We start from the raw sequence: 19,280 nt of genomic DNA on the forward strand, positions 1-19,280 counted from the left end.
ATGTAAGATATGAAAGCTACACACACACACACACACACAGAGAGAGAGAGAGAGAGAGAGGGAGAGAGAGAGAGGTGATTTAGAATTTATACCGAAAGGGAAGCAGAGCAGAAAGATTAGGAAAATTTGCAGCCTGGGCATGGAGAGTGTGTTGTCCAAAACACCACCAGAATGCCTAAATAGTAGAAAGGAGAGCTTTATTGGCAATATCAGTTTGCAAACTGAGAAGAATCTATGGCATGTGCTGAAGGTGCTCTTTTTTGAAGATGAAAAGGGCAGGTTGGCCCTTATGCCTCAAAGGGCTTGTGCAGTCATACATATTCAGCAGGTTTGGGGAAAAGCTATACATATTTATGTGGAGAGTTGAGTGCATGTGCAATAGGCAGGCATATATAATGTATAACCCATGTTCACTTTGGGGTGGGGTTTTGGCATTAAAATGGGGTGAAATTTGGCTCCATGTTAAAAGGTGAACTGTAGGATACGAAGACTGTGCACAGTCTCTATAAGCTTGCTGAAACTTGCTTAAGGTCTATACTTACTCATTAGGAAAGTGTGTTTATAAGGTAGGTCTTCTGTCCAATCAGAGTTGAAGTGGTCTGAGTTGTAAATCAGAGTTTATGAGGGCTCTTGATAATTTACATGAAAGCTCCTATTGTTAGGGAGTTTAATAAGAGTGTGTTTATTCTTATAGCCATAGGAATTTAGAAGTTATCATGTCAGCTGAGCACTGAACCCTCAAAGAAAAGTATCTGTTTCTTTAAACTTGGGGTCTGTCTTAGTTGATAAAGGGGCATCTCTTTTGGTTTCTCAGGTCACAAGTAAAACAGTATCTTTAGGACAGCAAACCGAGGATATGGCCAAGCCACTATTTGCTAAAGAGGTTAGTATGGCTAGAAGGAAACCAGGTGATATTCATCAAGACCGTGGAGAACGACCTGAAAGGAATTTCAGACATCTTTGAGGCTCCCCTTCCATCACAGGCCCAGAGCTCTAGAACAGAATGGTTTGGGGGGACAACCCACAGTGCCCTCCATGGGCTTGCTGCCCAGGGCGACTTCCAGACTCTGCTCCCTGTATGCCAGTGCTGTAATCCTATCACCCCAGCAGTGGTTCAAGCAGGCCTGGCTGTGGCTCAGGTTGCCATTCCAGAGGACACAAGCGGTAAGCCTTGGTGGCATCATGTGGTGCTGATTCTGCAGATGTGTAGAATCCAAGAGCTGTGGGGACATGGTGACTTCCACCTAGATTTCAAAGAATGTGGACAGCCCAGTAGGTCAATGCCTAGTGGTCTTAAGAGTGGGGCAGCTCCCAAGACCACAAAACTGTAGGGCTACCAGCATGCAACTCCAACCTGGGAAAGCTGGAGGCATGAAATTTCTATCTGAGCACTGCTGGGTAGACAGTCCACCAAAGTGGTAGGAATGGAGCTGCCCGAGGCCTTAGGGACCCTGCCCCATCCTGGTGTGCCCAGGATGTGGGATATGGAGTCAAAAGAGATTATTCTCCAGCTTTAAAACTCATTTTTCTTATTGGATTTTAGACTTGCTTGGGTCCTGTTTCTTTCTTCTTGCCTATTTTTCCCTTTTGGAATGGGAATGTCTATCCTATGCTGTCACAACATATATATATATTTGGAAGTAGATAACTTGTTAAATTTCACAGGTTCACAACTGGAAAGGAATTTGCCTCAGGGTGAATTGTGCCTTGAATCTCACCCATACATGATTTACATGAGACTTCGGTCTTTGGACTTTTGAACTGATGTAGAACAAGACTTTTGGGACAATTGGGATAGAATGAATGTATTTTGCATGGTGAGAAGTCATAAAGTTTGAAGACTAGGGGTGGAATGCTGTGGTTTGAATGTGTCCTCTGAAATTCACGTTAGAGGCTTGATCCCCAATGCAACAGTGTTGAGAGGTGATTAGGTAATGAGGCCTCTGCCCGCATAAACTGATTAATGCCACTTCACAGGAATGAGTTGGTTGTCACAGGAGTGAGTTCCGCATAAAAGGATGAAGCCAGTCCCCTCCCCACCCACCCCTCTTCCCCTCTCTTGCCCTTCCGTTTTCTGCCATGGAATGACACAGCATTAAGTCCCTCACCAGAAGTGAGCCCCTCAACCTTGCACTTCTCAGCCCCCAGAACTCTAAGAAGTAAATGTTTATTTTAATCTTTATAAATTACCCCATCTCAGGTATTCTGTTACAGCAGCACGAAATGGACTATTTCCCCCAACCCCTTCAACACCATGTATAATCATTAAATAGAATGAGTAATCTTGCCAGAACCACAATCTTACATTCAGTTTCCAAACTGTAGTTTCCCCCAGATAGTTAGCATTGTTCAATGAATCTTTGTTATGCCGTTATGCAAATGTAGTCTATGTTCATTATCTCTGTACTTATTAAATTCATCAAAAGCTGTCCAGGAACAGATTTTCTGTTTTGTCAACTACACCCATAATCTTGTTCCCAGATTTTTCATCAGTATTTTCAGACTGTGAGGGAAGGAAAGCAAGAAATGGGAACAATTTCATGAATTTTAAATATGCTGTAACTCTGTTTTAGTACAATAAAATATATAACCGCCGTCTGCAGTTGCTTCCAGCATACCCCAATCTCAGGGCAGTGCCAGGTTAGTGCAGTTGGTTAGAATGTGGCAATATGTCCATAATGATTTCCCATGTGAATCAATTGGCTTGGCTGTGCAGAGAAGAATGTCTTCAGTGTCAATCTGAACTTTTGAGGCCAGCAGTCTGGAAAATCTGTGCCTTTGATTATTGAGATTTGGAGATTTCCAAAGAACTATTATTGACTGCTAATTCCATTGTGGTTGGAGAACAATACTTTGTATGATTTTCATCCTTATAAATTGAGACTTACAACCCAGAATATGGTCTTTCTTGGCACATGTTCAGTATGCATAAATATGGCACATCTCTCCATTTATTTAGCTCTTTCATTTAAGCAATGTTTTGTCACTTTAGGGTACAGCTCTTGCATGTCTTTCATTAAACATATTCCTAGGTATTTATAATACAGATGCTCCTCAACTTATGATGAGGTTATGTCTGAATAAACCCATCCTAAATGGAAAATACTGTAAATTGTAGGGGGGTTTTCAACTTAATATTTTCAACTTATGATGGGTTTATCTGAATGCAACCCCATGGTAACCTGAGGAGCATTCTGAATGTCTATCACTTTCACATCATTATAAAGTAAAAAAAAATCGTAAGTCAAACCCTCATAAGTCAGAGATCATCTGTACTATTATAAATGGCATATTTTAACATGTCATTTTCCAATTGCTGCTTACTAGTATATAAAGTATTTTTTTAATATATACTGAGCTTTTACCCCATGACTTCAACATCCAGTAGACGTTGAAGGTTTTCCACATGTACAGTCTACAAAAACAATTTATTTAGTAGCTTTGAAAAACAGATTTTCTACATAGACCACTGTGAATAGACAGTTTTGCACTTTTGTAATATTTATCTTTTATTATTTTAATTATTTATTGTACTGTCTAGAATTTCTGACACAAAGCTGAATAGAAGTGATGAGAGCCGACAGCTTTACCTTGTTCCCAATCTTAGGATTGGATATTTCATCATTAAGCATAATAGCTATTGATCTTTCATAGATGTCCTTTATAAAGTTCTCTTTTATTTCTAGTTTTGTGATTGTTGTCATCATGAGTTAGCAATAAAATATGTCAAATGCTTTTTCCGCCATTATTAAGATTTTCTCCTTTATTAATGTTGTAAATTATTGTTGATTAATGTTGGGCAAATCTTGCATTCTGGATAAACTGCAATTGGCGATTTTATTTTATTTTTTCTGGGTTCAATTTGCCAGTATTTTCTATAGGAATTTTGCATCTGTATTAGTGAGTAATATTAGTTTGTATTTTTTTTCCTCTAATGTCTGTTAGATTTTTCCGAAGGTTCTGCTGTTATTCCTTCCTCCTCTATTCTCTGAGTTTACATAAAATTGACATTGTGTGTTCTTTAAATGCTGGATAGAATTCACTAACGTGGATGGTTTTCTTTGTATTTTTAAATTACGAATTCAAATTCTGTAACAGATGTACAAATACTCAGATTTTCTATTTATTCTTCAGTGTTTTGATAAGTTTTTTTTTTTTTTTTTCAAAAAACTTTTTTTCTTGAGACAGAGTCTCGCTGTCATCCAGGCTGGAGTGCAGTGGTGCAATCTCAACTCACTACAACTTCTGCCTCCTAGGATCAAGTGATTCTCCTGCCTCTGCCTACCAAGTAGCTGGGATTACAGGTGCGTGCCATCATGCCCAGCTAATTTTTGTATTTTTGGAGAGACGGGGTTTCTCCAAGTTGACATGGCTGGTCTCAAACTCCTGACCTCAAGTGATCCACCCGCCTCGGCCTCCCAAAGTGCTGGGATTACAGGCGTGAGCCACCATGCCCGGCCCCCAAAACTTTTTATTCTAAGTTATCAGATTTTATTGGTATAAATTTGTTTATAGTATTATTCTTTTGTGATTTTAATTAGAATTTTTCAGTCTCAGCACTATTGACATTGGAGGCCAGCAAATAGCTGTGGGGGACTGTCCTGTGCATTGCAGAATATTCAGCTATTTCCCTGACCTCTGCCTTCTGATAGCAGACTCTCCAACTGTGACAACCAAAAATGTCTCTGGACATTGCCAAATGTTCCCTGGGGGCAAAAAACCCTCTGGTTGAGACCCATGTTTTAATGTCTGTAGAATCTTTAGTGTTCTTTCATTCCAGATACTGGTAATTTGTCTATTTTTAAAATGAGTTTTTCTAGAGTTTTGCAGGCTGTACAAAAGAAGACTATGCACTGGACTTGGCCTGTAGACCACAGTTTGCTGATCCTGACTTAGATCACTGATTTTTTTTCTTCTTGTCTAATAAAGGTATGAAAAAACTACAAATTTCCCTCTGAGAATACTTTAGTTGTATTTCATAAACTTTGAAATGTTGTATTGATGGTTATTAGCCAATTAATGGTTATGGTGAGTGTTTATGAAGGTAACATGAGCTTGACTGTTATTCCAACAAAAGAGCTTACAAACAGACTTTTGGTTCTGTGTGAGATGAGCAATGAAGAACAGTAAGTACTTTCCCAACTAGTTGATAAATTAACATAAACATCCATAATCTGGCAACAATATTCTTTTCGCTCCTATCCCTAAAAAAAGCCAGTCTGCAACATCCAAAACATTTACCAAGACGAGGAAATTGCAATGATTTTCTTGTACGTTATGGAGTATTAATTTGCTGCCACCTGCTGGGAGGCAGAAATGGGTTTCCAGCATTGCTAGCTACAATTTGTCCTCAACTATTTATTTTGAAAATTTTCAAATCTATAGATGAGTTAAAAGAACATTCATATACTATTCACCTGAAACTACCAACTTTTTTTTTTGTTGTTGTTGTTTTGTTTTTTTGAGACTGGAGTCTCTGTCGCCAGGCTGGAGTGCAGTCGCGCAATCTCGGCTCACTGCAACCTCTGCCTCCCGGGTTCAAGCGATTCTCCTGCCTCAGCCTCCGGAGTAGCTAGGACTACAGGCACGTGCCACCACACCCAGCTCATTTTTGTATTTTTAGTAGACATAGGGTTTCACCATGTTGGCCAGGATGGTTTCGATCTCGACCTGGTGATCCACCCGCCTCGGCCTCCCAAAGTGCTGGGATTACATGCGTGAACCACTGCGCCCAGCCCAGGTTCAAATTTTTTAAATCCTTAAGGCTATCTAGTTGACAGCTGTCTTTAATGTAGATCAGTCCTCCTGCCTTTTTTTATTGTCTTCCTTATTAACCTTATTGAAAAGTCCGAACAAATCACATTCAGAATTTATCTGAGTGTTTCCTCACAATCAGATTCAGGTTAAACATTTTTGGCAAGAGCTCTACAAAGGTGTATTTCCCATAGCCTCATAATGACAGGTTCATATTTTCGCCAGTATTGGTGATGCTAGCAATTTTTTTCCCATGAAGCATCTATTAACATTTTGCAAAACACTAATGTTCCATGGAAATGTGTTCCCTAAGCTGTACTGTTTAGAAAACTTCTGAATAAAAAAGTGACATGCATGAAAGTGTTTGAGTTTGTAGAACGAAAAGCAGGTAAGGATTAACTCAATTTTAAAATTAACAAACTTCTTCACTTCTAAGGTAGCACAAACTGAGCTTTCATCAAAGGTAACCCTTACCGAAACAATTGTTCAGATGAGCAACGCCAAGTTTAAAGAAAGGAAGTAAACCGTCTCAAGAACTGTCATTCTGTTTGTGTTCAATAGGCTGAGATTTGAAAGGTCTGATTCTATGTTCTTTCTACTAGATCCTCGGCTTCATTTAGACTTGTGCTTAATTTTCTGTCATTGGCTATTAAGTCTACAATCAATCTTTGGAGTAAAAGTGGTAGTCTTTTGGTCCAAATAGTAATAATGAAAATGGTGAGACCAGTAATTCATTTTTTATTATTCTGTATTCAGTAAGAATCAACCTGTATCAAATAGCTGAAAAGGCCTGAAGCCTCCCAAATGCATATCATTACACAAATTCTGTGTGAGGACTGACATCTTGGTTTCATATACTAATTATACTGCATGGGCCCCATTTATAACCATATCTACTCGTCATTTGATCCTGGCTACTGCCGATGGATGCTATCTTTATCACATTATAGCAAACATTTGGGTGATTAAGTTTTTCTCAAAAATTCTAGATTAGCATACAACGGCTTTACTACTTATACGTCATCTAAGACGTTTTTTAAGAATTAGTTACTACTCCGCCCACGCAGTGAGGTAGCAAATATTATGCCTGTTTATTTTCATCTCCATTTCAGGCTTGCGCGCCTTTCCCCCCTCGGGACTTCCCGAGGACACCCCTGCAGCAGTGAGCCCGAGTCCTGGCTTTGGCTGCATGTTAAGAAATATTAATCAAAATGAATGGGTGCCCTTTAAGAGAAAAAAACTGTGGGTCCTTCAGCCTTTAAAAACCATGCCGTGGTTTAAAAACTTAAAACTATATTTCGGCAGAACGCTGAGCATTTCTTCAAATCACTCTGAGAAGCTTGAGTGTCTTTAATTTCACCGGTCTGTCAAACGTAACGCGTCTCTCCCTCACCCCACATTTTAAGTTTCCAAGGAGCGGAAGAAGGGCCTCCGGGGGTCCCGGCCGCCGCAGGCTGCTGGGGGTGAGGGCACGACTCGGCCTCCGTCCGACTCGAGGGTGTCGCGAAGGCCAGGAGGGAACGAAAGTTACCCTCGAACTTCGGAGGCGAAAGATTTCATGTGGATCTTAAAAAGGGCAAAACCTACCCCAAAGGACGTAAACCGCCCTCCCCTCCCCCGCCAGAGAACTTCCCGGCGCAGAGCTTCCGCAGCCTGCTGCAGGCCGGGAGACCTTCACGCTCACTCGCTCTCCGCCACACGCCGGAACTGCGCGGCCACGTCCACGGGGACCCTGGCCATGCCCCGCACCGCCACCCGGCCCCAGGCGATCCCCGGGCCCCACGCGCCTGCGGTCGGCGCTGCGCCTGCGTGGGAGGATCCGGCGGAAGGGGCGGGGTCAGGTGGCACTTCCGTGGCTTCGGGCGGGTGAGTATGGGGGGTGCGCGCGTCGTCCAGGAGTCGGGACTGGGCTCCCGCCTACGGCCGCCCTCCCGCCGGGGGGCCAGCGCGGTCCTCCGGGGCGCCCCCTGGAGGATTTGGGGTGGGGGAAGGAAAAGGAGAGTATTATCGAATATTCTCCTAATATTGATGTTAGGGGTGCGGATATGTGTGGACAGGCAGGAGTCGGCAAATGGGTTCAAATGGAAGGTTTAACAAAGAAAGGCCCTGTACGTAAACGGTGTTTTAAAATTCTCATCTTGGTTAGGTTTCTCAGGTTATCTCTGAGCCACAGCAAGGCAGCTTTGTTAAGGTGGCTCTTCCCTTGTCGCTGCCAAACCCGGTAAATGGTTAACCTGAGGCCGCGTCAGAGAAAGCCACTATGACTCCTACCAAAGAGTGAAATTGAAACTCTTTTCCGGGAAATACAATCCAGGATATAAAAGTTGGATTCAAACTAAAAGTTACAAACAGTATCTAGGTTCCGTCACATGGCGTGCCGGGAAGGGCCTAAATCTCTTTCAGCAGAGGGCATGCTGTCTTCATATGTATTTCTCATTAGAAAATGAAAGACGACCTAAACCAAAATAATATAAAAATTTTTTATTATCTGTCTTAAGAGTTGTACCCTAATCCATATGTTTAGAAAACATAAACTAATAAAACTTTTCCAACTTGGTAGAAAGCCAAAAGTTTCCAGAAAAACTGTGTGGATTATTCAGCATTTTGCTGTTGTCTACAATGTTCAGAATATTCTTTTACAATAATTTTGCACTAAATACCGGTTTGTGTTCAGGGTAACAAGAGGTTTTTAAAAAGTCAAAGACAAGGACAGGTTTTTTAAGGGCTGTATTCTATTAGGAGAGACAAAACTAGCATGAAAAGTTACATATCCATAAGAAATGTAAATCACCATTTGAGATATTTGAAGATGTCAAAAGAAAACCTTTATTTAGAATGGGAAGAGCTGGTGAATGCTCGAAACATTTACCATTTAGCTGATTGTTGCCATGTGGGAATGGGGGTCTCTCAAACGCAGATCCGATTTTCTCCAACACAGGCCAAAGATCTGTATTTTTACGTATTTTTTCTTGATTTTTAATGTTACTTGCAACCAATTTAGTTAACACACACCTTCTGTGGGTGGGCCAGGTGCAACTAGTTTGTGACCTCTGCAGATTTTCACCTTAGTACAGTCCTACACTTACACAATGGTTCAGTTAAAGATTTTTTGACTTTACAGTGGGTTTATCCAGACACAGACCCGATTGTAAGATGAAGACTCTTTGTATTCAGAAATAATTGGAATTAGAGATCAGAAAAAGTCCTAGAGACTGGGATGGTCAGGAAAGATTTTAAGCTGGGTAGTATAGGAGAGATATCATAGATGGGGAAGGATGTAAAAGATGAGTTAAATCTTGGGGTTGGGAGAGTGGCAGGTTTGGAAGATAGTAAACTCTCCTTAGAGGAATTTTGGAAAGGCAAGCGCAAGAGGTGCTGCTGGCCTGGGGACTACACTTTGAGAACCACTGTCCTAGGGTACGGTGAACTTTTGGAGGAATTTGAGTAGGAGGCTAAGGAGATCACATTCACCTTTCAGAATGAGTCTTGCTGTGAAGTCTGAAAGGAGGACTGAGGAGGGAGAGAGAAAAGAGGAAAGTTTCTTAGAGGTGATTAGCACCTGCTTGATGCCAGGCCCTGTGCCAGGCTCTCTCATGCATACTCATTTATACTCACCATGATCCTGATACGTAGATCTTAATGTTTTCATTTTGTAAGTGAAGGAACTTTGAGAATATGAGAAATTACCCAGGTTCCATAGTTGGTCTCAGAGCTTCCTAGTTCAAGTCTAGATTTGAAATAGGGTGGTAGCAGTGGGAATCAAAACATTTAATGGTGATGGAATTTAGAAAAATAGAGACTTCTCAAGCACATTTAAGCCTAAAAGTAGGAATTGGGAAATCTGAATCTTACTGGAAAAGTGATAAAAAGTAAAGTGGACAGAGAACTTTAGAGAATCCCTTCATGAATTTGGTATTTGTTCTTTATTACTCTTAACTCATGATGACCTATTTAAAACCTATTTAAAAGTTGCTTATTTAAGAAGTCATCCTGCTCTACAAAAATTTCCTGAAATCATTTGAAAAAGAGAAAATAAAGCCTTCTGTGGTTGGGCGGGGGGTGGAATATGGTAAACAGATTAATGGCATTTGACAGCTTATCTTCAAATCAAAAGTGATTAGCATTGAGAAATGGAAACACTTGGTACAACACTGCATTGCCTGTACGAATTGTGCTGTGCTGCAGACACTGATCTACTGTATTGATTTAGGAAATTCTGTATGCTTTTTCTTGCCAGAGTAGTTATTGAAATTGAGAATATTCATTGGATCAATTTCAAGATAAATATCCCAAGTCAGACTGGCTGCTGCTGAGCAAATTTTTAATGAAGGAAAATATCCATATATTGAAATCAGTTTAAAAAGAAAGTCCTTAAAATATATTACTGTAAAATCTAGAAAAAAATGTACATTTTAGAAACATCAATTAACTGAGTAATCAGTGTAGTGGAGTTATTGACCCATGCAGAATTATGGCGTACATTCATTAATTCTGTGAGCAAATAATTGTGCTATAAATACAAAGATAACTGATATGGTTTGGCTGTGTCCCTACCCAAATCACATCTTGAATTGTAACTCCCACAATCCCCATGTGTCATGGGAGGAGCCTGGTGAGAGGTGATTGAATTATGGGGACAGGTCTTTCCTGTGCTGTTCTCATGATAGTGAATGAGTCTCATGGGATCTGATGGTTTTAAAAACGGGAGTTTCCGTACACAAGCTCTCTCTTTGCTTGCTGCCATCCATGTAAGACATGACTTGCTCCTCCTTGCCTTCCGCCATGATTGTGAGGCTTCCTCAGCCACATAGAACTGTAAGTCCATTAAACCCTTTTTCCTGTATAAATTACCCAGTCTCGGGTATGTCTTTATCAGCAGCCTGAAATCAGACTAATATACTAGATATGGCCTACTTTTGAGATATCTTACTGAATCTTGTAAAGCTGGGGAATTTCTCTTGTATTTTGATAGTGCTTAGCTTACAAATTGTAGGATGAAGCCATATTCTCAGGAATCATGAAAATTAGTTGAAACATTTTGATTTGATTATTATTATTTTATGGCTGTTATGCTTTTAATGGAGGCAGATACAAAATTCATCAATGCAAATTAATGTTTTACATACTCATTAACATAGTGATTAATGTAAATTATATTTTGACAATGTAAAATACAGTGTGTTTGGCCTCAAAAAAGAAACTACAGAGTTAGCTGCAACTTAAGATAACTGGAAAGGCTCCTTACATTGTTTTTTGCCCACCACCTTTATTATAATAGTTCTATATGATGTCTGAGGAGGGAATTAAAAAATAATACAAAGCTCTTTCAGCTGTGGTTCAGAGAACTCTAGTGAAGCTGTATGGCAATGACACTGTGGGACCATGAAGTTTCCCCAGAAGTATTTCAATAAGAGGCAGTTAAGAAGCTTAATAGTTTCAAAGTCTGGAAAGCAGCAAATATATCTTAGAGAATTTAAAAACATTATAAATATAAAACCCACTTCTCTCTTACAGAGACATTTTAAAGCATGGACATAACTTTAAGGAGATTGAGAAAACATCAGTAGTTTTCATAAAGCTTCAATGAACACCCCAAGGCACAAGTGTTGAAAATGGCCTGTTCACTAAAATGTCACTTTTGGAGGTACAGGTATCCTGTACTTACAGTGAGAGGATGACTTTATCCCTGGTTAAAAGCACCAGGTGTCAAGCTCCACTTCCATTACCCAGGATGCACCAATAATCCCTATGATAGTGAATGGTTCAAGTACTATACTACATTTCCAACATGTCTTTTGCCTATTTGCTTAGTCGGTACTAGGGTTCTTTTGAACCCCACAGGTGTGTAGAATATTTTAAAAGGCTAGAACTACCTCAAAAATAGTCTTGAAATAATACCGAGCCCTTCTAAAAGAGCTCACTGGATATTTTAATAACATTTACAGAAAGAAGGAAAGACAAAATTTGCAGTAGCTGAGTTTCTTTCAAGTGAAGAATAATAATGTAGAACATGTAGTCTAAAATGTTTGGTAATTAATGTCAAAAGTTGCCAAGATTATTAATATATATTTTGGTAATCACTATTGGCCAGGTTAATTTTTTGTGCAAAATACACTGTATATTAATAGAATAGGAAAATCATTATTTCAGACCACTAACAGAAGAAAACCCACAGCTAGAGAAGCATCTATAGGGCAATTAAACGTTAGGGAAGTTTACTAGCTTTAGAATACATTAATACACTTCGATTACAGAAATATTTCATTTTTAAAACTTGAGTGTTTTAATGTACTTTTAGTAACGACCCGATCTAAGGAGCCTTGGAGGCTTGTGAAAAAGACATATCCACAAAGATGCTGCATTTCTGGTGTGGGGGTGAATTAACACTTCTGTAAGAAGGAAGGAACTGAATCAGCTCAGCATCAATAAACAACATTTTTCTTTTAAACAGTAACTTATAATCTGATGACTCACTTCACTTTACTAGTTCAAAATTAGGCAGGAGAAGAACTAAGCTAACTGATCAGACCCAGAAACACAATGATTTGGCAAGCCACAGTCACTCAGCTCATGATGTGTGATAATCAGCAGAAAGGCTGCTCAACTCTTGTCCACTCCTTCACATCTGTAGAGGAGTTCGATATAACCACTTCTTTTTATCAACTTTAAGCTGCATACAGGCAAAGAGATCACAAACTGCAGGGAGGCCATAATGGTCTGGGGGGAAGTTATATTCCTCCTGTAGAGGTGAATTAAGTAATACTTCCTAGGCCTTCTTTCGAAGCAGTCACTTGTCTTCTCCAGAGGATAGCTGGCTGAGGTTGCCCATCTTCTTTCCCAGCAGGAGCCAGTCAGCTGTGTTAAAGGAACACCAGGAAGTGCTCATGGGGCTTTTTAGCTTTTGTTTGCCAGCTTTGTCTTCAGTATTAGGCCCTTTCTTAGGACTTCCTTCTTTGTATGGGGGCCTGATAAGCCACTCTGACAAGGTGCTGTTCTTTATGACTTGGAAGGAATCAGCAATTCTAGAAGGAACCAGCAATTCTAGAAGGAACCATTGACTTTGGTGCTTTAGTTCTATTACTTCTTTACTAGAAGGACAGAGCCACATATTCAGGGAATCTTTGTGTTTCTCAGGCTCAGGTTTGGGTTCCATGGGCATCCCATTTTTATCCTTTCCTTCTTTGTTCAGAAGCCACTTATACAGAGCCTTCTCCTCACAATTCTCATCATACACGCACTCTGCAAAGCTTATGCAGGGCTCATTGGCTCTGCACACCTCCTCTACCTTACATGGGTCCTGATGGTTCTGGACAAGCCAATCCTCTGTAACCATGCTGGGGGTGTACAATGGTTTCTTGGCCCCCAAGTGGTCATGCAGGCACTTAGATTGCCCACGTTTTCCAACTCCATACCTTTGGGCTGGTTTCCCTGACAGTTGGTACAGGAGTCAGTCTTGACAAGCCAATCATTCATATTATAGGACTGGAACAAGAGCTCAAACTTCTCACCGGTTTCATGACTGCCATTCTCGGGCTTCCCCAGCTTATGGGATTCCTGGAGAGTCACTAGCTAATCTGATAGGTTCATCTCATCTCGATCAGGAAGCTCTAGATCTTTACCTTTTCCATTTCAATGGAGAAAGAACTAGTAGTGGAATGGCTGTTACACTTTTGATAACTTGGTTTTTCAGGAACTTCCTGTTGCTGACTCTTGAGGAGCAAGTTTTCTAAGCCCTTTAGGTTTCCCCAGACATTAGTAAAGAAATTGCAGGCTCTGGAAGAAGCCTGTCTATTCTTCAAGGTCTGCTTTTTGGTGAGCCAGTCCTGGGGGTTGGTGCTGGGTATGTAAGGAGCCTAATGACCACCGGCAGGTTTGCTTCCAAGGAGCCATTTGCTGAGAGGGATAGCTGCAATACTGGATGCTGACTTCTGCTCTGGCATAGGGATATAGCCTCTTCTCCAGGAAGGGCCCAATATTTGATGAACTAGCATAAGCCATCAAGTGCTCAGGAATTTGAATTGTTTTGAGAGACCTAAATATGGTGATGGTCTGGCACAGAGCAGTTGTGTCAGCTTCAAAGAGTAGGACATTTGAATCTTCATACTTAAGGGTCTAACTGCCCAGTCTCTCTAGGCACACAGAGACTTGATTGGCTAGATCTTTGTTTTGGGTACACTCCAGTTGATGAATAAGACAATTGAACTGGCCTGATAACCAGTAGAGCTGCTGAGCCTGCTGTTGAATTGTCTCCTCTTTAAGCTGATAGATGAGGTCCACCTGTTCATTTAGTCACACCTCATGGCTTCTAAGACGTTCCAGATGACGGGACACAGTTATGCAACTGTGAATCTGAGCTTTGACCTCTCGCAAGTTATCTTTAATTTGCTGTTCAGCCTGGAGAACTCCACCAATAGCAAGCTCCAAGTCCCTCCGTGCATCACTACCCCTCAAAAGGGGTTCTCTATTACTGGAGCTGCCACTCTGGTCTTGGAAGGTATTCATTCTGCTCACAGCTCCAGGTCCCAGTGCCTCTCTGGGGCAGTCCGAGGGGACCTTGGGTGGACTGAGACACGGCCCCACACAAACCTAGGGCCCAAAGCTGATTCGATTATTGATCTAGTTCTTTGATTTCTTCCCATGAGAAAGCAGGAAAAGATGCTGAGTTACATGAGCAGGTAGGAAATAATCCTTCTCTCTACTTACGTAATTTTGCCATTTTAGTGGAATTAGTCTGTTCTGCCTGTGACAGTATATAAAGGTAGAAAGCTGCTCATACAAGGCTGAGTTATATTGGCTCTTAAAAAATTTATGGGCTGCTTTAAAATCTGGTTAATTAGATAAATTCATGGGGTTAAATATGTTATGAACTTAGTTATCAGGAGTGAATAATAATTCTCTGTGGAGCAAAAAACATTTTAAAATGTGGTCTGTTCTGCCACCTAACACATCGAGATCTACTGATAAAAACTTAGCACAGGAAATAGAAACTAATTTTTCATTTTGGCCTAAGCAAAAAATAAATAAATAAAAAGATAAATAGCCAGCCATAATCAGGCATATTCAGATATACAGGATTATTTTATTTTCTCTAGAGTTGACACCATATAAATCTGGATTTGTGAAATCCATAGTTTTTTCCAAGTTCTGCCACTAGTTCTGAGGCCTTGGTGAATCAGCCTTATGCCGCTGAGCCTCACCTTTAAAATAGGATGTCATCCACTGTAGGATTGTTGTGAGGATTAGCTGAAAAAATGCACGCACGATGCCTCACACATGATAAACACTCAGTAGAAGGTAGCAGCTGCTGCTTGCCATTCAGATGCTCCAAAGAGTTGGGGGGAAGCAAGAAAATGAGTCCCCTGGGAAGAAGTTTGAGGATATCAAATCCAGAATTACATACATCTGGATAGCTTTTTGGTTTTGGCAAAAGAACTGGAGTAAGATGGTATCATCCTTTTTCTCGTTCTTTCTTTTCACTTAAAGTCCTTTTAAGATTTGTATTGGCATCAGAAGGCAGAGAACTGCAATCCCAATTGTGATAAAACCTGCAGTATAAATCATAAGCTTATCAGACGGTGTGGATTTTCTGAGAAAGATTGCAATTAAATTGTTGTAAGAAACCACTATTTTAAATGTTAAAGCAATCTAGAATATTTATTTAGAGAATATTTGCTTACATTATTATAAATGGACATAATTTCATGTAGTAAAGCTTTTGTTACTAAGTTTTGATTCCTTGCAAACTTATCTTACCATTTTTCTGTTTGGAAGGTTGGTTGCATGTCAAAGGTGTCTTGATTCAAAACAGGAAACTTAGAAGGCAAAATGTTTTAGTAAATGTCCTTCAGTCACACAGGTTAAGATTGTTACCCAAACTTTTCTTTATAGTTTAGTAGATTAACATAGAGTAGATGGAGTATATATTCATGAACCTAAAAAAAAAATTGGAAGGTTACTGTGTGCCAGGCACTGTGATAGTTTCTGAGGAAATATGCCCTTTTTCTGGGAGAATCAGTTGAGTTGAGCAATGAGAATTGGTAAGGAGCGGTCTATAAGTAGATAAATTAGAAAACAAGAAGACAAATACTATTTTTGAGATGGGAACAAAAGACTGTGGAGCATTGAATAGAACACTTAACTGCCTGGAGAAGGTGGGGGAAGATGTATCTCTGAGGAGGTGCTATTTGAACTGAGTAGGCATTTGTCAGCAAAAATGTGAAGGATATGCACTACAGACACCTAATTTTTATTATAGTATATATATAGTTTAAAAAAATCTACCATGCTCAAAAATGGTTACTATCTCATATATATCATGTTATTTCAGACTACTTTTGAACTTCAAATTTAACATGATTCTGATAAAATATCTGTGCATGGAAGAAATGGTAAAATGTGATTATTGCTTATTTCACCTTGCACATAATTCTTTTTACTAAATTTTTTTAGTATATATGCTGGCTTTATGTCTAATTTAGAAACTGACATATAAATGCATTGAATGTAACACTGATAGTCACAATAACTGGTAAAATTAAGGATTCATCAAATTTGACTCTGATGTTAGGAAGAAATCTAAATGCAAAAGGAAGCAAGTTATAGGTTATGGCAAAGATAATAATTAAATCATGAGTAGTTATTAGGCATTTCTTATTGAATTTTAAAAATTCTGAATTTTATCTTTTAAAAAAGATTTTTTTGGTTACTTTTTCTTACCATAGAACTGTATTAGTTTCCTTTAGCTCTGGTAACAGATTACCACAAACTTAGTGTCTTAACACAAATTTATTATCTTACAGTTCTATTGGTCAGAAGTCTGACACGGGTCTCACTAGGGTAAAATCAAGGTGTCAATAGATCTTTGTTCCATCCTGGAGGATCTAGAAGAGAATCAGTTTCCTTGCCTTTACCATCTTCTATAGGTTGTCCTCATTCCTTGGTTCATGGCCCTTTTACTTCATCTTCAAAGACCTGAAGAGTGGATTGAATCCTCACATGATGTCACTCTGCTATTCATTTCTACCTCCCACTTTCATATTAAAGGACATTGGTGATTACATTGGGTCCACCTGGATAATCTAAGATAATCTTTTTACCTTGTCAGCTGATTAGCAACTTTAGTTCCATCTGCAACTTTAATTCCCTATTTGCCATATAACATAACATATTCATAGGATCCAGGGATTCGGACGTGGACATGTTTGGGGGGCCATTATTCTGCCTATCATAGTAACATATGCTGTTTTTAAAAAAACAGAAATATGTGGTCAGCCAAAAAACAACATAAAAGCACCATAATACCACTCCTCTGTAGATGAAGTTATATACACATCAATATATATATAATTATTCTATGTGTGTGTGTGTGTATATGGGGAGGGTGTCAATGTGTGTTTAACATTTTTGAAAAAGGTGTCACACTTCCTCTTAATCTTGAATCCTTTTTTTAGTAATCTGGTCTCGTGGATTTAAATGACATATAAACATCGAAGGAATGTTGAATTTTATCAGATGCTTTTTCAGCATCAATTGAAATGCTCATATGGTTTTTGCCTTCCATTCCGTTGATATGATATATCACATTGATTGATTTGTATATATATATATTTTTTGTTGTTTTTTGAGACAGAGTCTCGCTGTCGCCCAGGCTGGAGTGCAGTGGCACAATCTCAGCTCACTGCAAGCTCTGCCTCCTGCGTTCACGCCATTCTCCTGCCTCAGCCTCCCGTGTAGCTGGGACTACAGGCGCCCAACACCACGCCTGGCTAATTTTTTGTATTTTTAGTAGAGACAGGGTTTCACCGTGTTAGCCAGGATGGGATTTGTATATGTTGAACCACCCTTGTACCCCAGGGATAAATCCCACTTGGTCATGATTAATGATCTTTTTAATGTATTGTTGAATTCAGTTTGCTAGTATTTTATTGAGGACTTTTGCCTCAATAGTTGTCAAAATTCATTCTATAAGGCCAGTATTATTCTGATACCAAAACTAATGACATACCTAAAAAAAGAATACTAGAGGTATTCTTTTTTATTTAGTATTCAAAAGAATACTAGCCTTGTATTAGTTCGTTTTCATGTTGCTGACAAAGACATACCTGAGACTGAGCAATTTAAAAAAGAAAGGTTTAATTGGACTTACAGTTCCACATGGCTGGGGAGGCTTCACAGTCATGGCAGAAGGCAAGAAGGAGCAAGTCCCATCTTACGTGGATGGCGGCAGGCAGAAAGAGAACTTGTGCAGGGAGACTCCTGTTTTTAAAACCATCAGATCTTGTGAGACTCATTCACTATCAGGAGAACGGCACAGGAAAGACCCACCCCCATAATTCAGTCATTTCCCACTGGGTGCCTCCCATAATATGTGGGAATTATGGGAGCTACAAGGTGAGATTTGGGTGGGGACACAGAGCCACACCATATCAAGCCTCTAGGTACTTTTTTTTTGGAATGTCTTTGGTTTGGGTATCAGAGTAATACTGGCCTCATATAATGAATTTGGAAATACTCCCTTTTCCTCTGTTTTTCAGAATAATTTCAGTAAGATTGGTATTAGTTCTTTAAATGTTTGATAGAATTCAGCAGTGAAGCCATCAGGTCCCAGGCTTTTCTCTATTAGACTTTTTATTACAGCTTCAATTTCATTACTTGTTATTGGTATGTTCAGGTTTTGGATTTCTTCATTGTTCAATGTTGGTAGGTTATATATGTCTAGGAATTTATCCATTTCTTCTAGATGTTTTCAATTTATTGACATATACTTGCTCATAATAAGCACTAAGGAGACTTTGGATTTCTGCAGTGCCAGTTGTAATGTCTCCTTTTTCATCTCTGCATTTATTTATTTGGATCATCTCTCTTTTTTCCTTAGTTTAGCTTGCTCTTGATTTTCTAGCTCTTTAAGATGCATTGTTTAGGCCGGGTGCGGTGGCTAACACCTGTAATCCCAGCACTTTGGGAGGCTGAGGTGGGTGGATCACCTGAGGTTGGGAGTTTGACACCAGACTGACCAACAGGGAGAAACCCCATCTCTACTAAAAAAACAAAATTAGCCGGGCATGGCGGCACATGCCTGTAATCCCAGCTACTTGGGGGGCTGAGGCAGGAGAATCGCTTGAACCCGGGAGGCGGAGGTTGTGGTGAGCCGAGATTGCACCATTGCACTCCAGCCTGGGCAACAAGAGCAAAACTCCATCTCAAAAAAAAAAGATGCATTGTTTATTTGAAGTTTTTCTTCTTTTTTAATGTAGGCACGTATAGCTATAAACTTCCCTCTTAGTACTGCTTTTGCTGTATCCCATAGGTTTTGGTATGATGTGTTTCCATTATTATTTGCTTCAAGACATTTTTCAATGTCCTTAATTTCTTCATTGACCCAGTGTTCATTCAGGAACATGTTGTTTAATTTCCATATATTTGTATAGTTACCACAATTCCTCTTGTTATTGATTTCTAGTTTTATTCCAATGTGGTTAGAGAAGATGTTTGATCTTATTTCAATTTTTTGAATGTTTCAGGACTGG

General features: G+C 39.7%; 1 protein-coding gene and 1 pseudogene across 2 annotated transcripts in view; one reads left to right on the plus strand and one right to left on the minus strand.

Annotated features, from left to right (window-relative positions):
- Nucleotides 1-3,635: 3,635 nt before the first annotated feature.
- Nucleotides 3,636-19,280, plus strand: part of MMAA (metabolism of cobalamin associated A) — a 44,708-nt gene continuing 29,063 nt past the window's right edge. The window contains exon 1 of one of the 2 annotated variants that reach the window (XM_003815842.7): nt 3,636-7,620. The gene's annotated coding sequence lies outside the window, so the exon portion shown is untranslated. The remainder of the gene's footprint in view (nt 7,621-19,280) is intronic. The other variant, XM_014344747.5, reaches the window with a different exon arrangement.
- LOC100993231 (nuclear receptor coactivator 4-like) lies at nt 12,374-15,988 on the minus strand (annotated as a pseudogene).

Source organism: Pan paniscus, chromosome 3, assembly GCF_029289425.2.
Source record: "Pan paniscus chromosome 3, NHGRI_mPanPan1-v2.0_pri, whole genome shotgun sequence".
Taxonomy (NCBI): domain Eukaryota; kingdom Metazoa; phylum Chordata; class Mammalia; order Primates; family Hominidae; genus Pan; species Pan paniscus.